At 65.5% G+C, this 1,899-nt stretch overlaps 1 protein-coding gene across 1 annotated transcript in view; it reads left to right on the top strand.

Moving 5' to 3' along the window:
• Positions 1 to 587: 587 nt before the first annotated feature.
• Positions 588 to 1,899, top strand: part of Sema6a (sema domain, transmembrane domain (TM), and cytoplasmic domain, (semaphorin) 6A) — a 124,318-nt gene continuing 123,006 nt past the window's right edge. Inside the window, exon 1 of the mRNA XM_005376538.2 lies at positions 588 to 606. The gene's annotated coding sequence lies outside the window, so the exon portion shown is untranslated. The remainder of the gene's footprint in view (positions 607 to 1,899) is intronic.

Here is a 1,899-nt window from a genome sequence, read left to right as displayed (position 1 = left end):
TCTCCAAGGGAAGGAGCTAAACCCAGAATTAATTTGGTTCGCCCGTGAAACAATCCGTTTGCTCTGCCTAATTCTGCCAATTAAAGAACTTTTTCTCAGACACGATTAGCATGTTAATCGGCGGCGAGAGGGAAAAGGGCCCGGGGCGGCCGGCCGGGACACGGGACTCCTGGGCCGGGCCCTGGGCTGCGGGACCCAACCAGGGCGAGCTTGGGACGCGGCTCGCAGGGGCTCTGCCCGCAGCAGCCTACGTGAGCGTGCTCAGCAGCATCGCGCAGGACCGAGAACCGTCCGCAGCCGGGACCGGACCGGACCGCGGGGCTGCGCGCGCACCCAGGGCCGCGCCTAAGGCGGCCTCTGCCCGCCCGGGAGAGGAGAGCGGCCCCTGCTGGCCGCAGGGGAGAACCGCAGGAGTGTGCAAGACCCCCTCAACCGTCCTCCCTTCCCACCTTCTCCAGGTGGTTGGTGGACATGCAAGGGGCGGGTGGTGGTTTGTCACTTGTGCATTCATTCCTCGTGAGCACTCTTAAACAGATGCCTGCACAGACAGGGACAGAAACAAGGGGACGTGGCCTCCTTAGTGGCGATACCGCAATGAAAGATCAGGTACGTTTCCTAACACGGGGCCGCTCAGCCCGCGTGGATCTGATCCCCAATCTCCCCGCTTGGTTTTCCCCGTCGACCTCGTGACTAGTCAAGACCTCTCCAACAGCTGCGTGGGCGCCTAGTGTGAGTTTCGTCCGAGGCCACAGCCAGGCCCGCACCATCTGCGGAGCCCACTTGGGACGCGGTGGGGCGCGCGGCTGGGCGCGCTGTCTCCCCGTGGGCGCTGCGCGGCTGGGGGGCTTCCTGGCTCCGCGAGCCCGGGCGGAGGAGGAGGAGGAAAACGAGCAGGAGAAGGAAGGCTGCGCCTGCCGTTCCGCGTGAGGTCCTAACAATGGGGCCCAGGAGGGAGTTACAATTTCCCTCTTTCACGAGCTCTCCGGTCCTGGGCATTGTTTGCTTCTCCGGTCTAAAGTTTAGGCGGCTCTAACAGTCGCGTTGTGGACTCTAAAGCCACGAGTTTAAAAACAGAGCGCCGTGCTGACCCCAGGCTCTGCACCGCACCGCGTTCTGCACCGCAGTGGACCTGCCTGCCCAACGCGCTTTATCCGCGTACGCGCGGACTCAGAGCCGTCCCGCCCCGAGCGAGTGCTGACTGCGCGGCTTCTGCCCAGCTCGTCGGGGCGCGCGGGCGCCCATCGCCTCTCGAATCCGCCTCCTGACGGAGTAATCAGAACCAAAAAGGCGCGCCGCGCGCTTGCCGCCTCCTTTAGAACTTTTCCATTTAGGAAAATCGATGGGCAGATCCTTTCTTCTAACTCGCTCCTGCACTACGTGTATTTCTATTTATTTTTCTGATTTGGCCGGGCTCAGCAGTGTTGTCTGGGATCTCTCCTCTTCTGGCGCGGGCGACGTGGGGTGGGTGCGGCGGCCAGGCCACTCGGGGGGCACCCCCCGGCCGGGACCTGCGCCCTGCGCTGCGCCGTTGCGGTGGGGGAGGCGGTGTCAGCCCGAGCTCCACCTGCAGCCGCAGCGCCCAGGTCCCCTCCTTGCCGCTTGCTCGCTCGCTCGCATCCACACACACGGGCGCGCGCGCGCACACGCACACACACCACACCCCACCCCGGAGCTCTCCTTCGGGTCGAGGAGACGCCAGCCAAAGGAGGCGGGGTTGCGAGAGGAGAGGCCTCCGCGCGCGATCCAGTCCGGGACTTGGCTCCGCCCGACGCCTCGGCCTCCGCGTTGACAGAGGAGTAGCGAGCGGCTCCGGGTGAGGCTGTAGCCAACTCCGCTCCCCGCGCACCGCGCTCCACTGCCCCGCGCTCGGGACGCGACGCAGCTTCTCCCGGCCGCCCG

This window comes from Chinchilla lanigera, unplaced genomic scaffold (genome assembly GCF_000276665.1).
Source record: "Chinchilla lanigera isolate Chin_1 unplaced genomic scaffold, ChiLan1.0 scaffold00007, whole genome shotgun sequence".
Lineage (NCBI taxonomy): Eukaryota > Metazoa > Chordata > Mammalia > Rodentia > Chinchillidae > Chinchilla > Chinchilla lanigera.
Note: the sequence above shows the minus strand (reverse complement) of the source record. Positions and strands in the feature narration are given on the sequence as shown.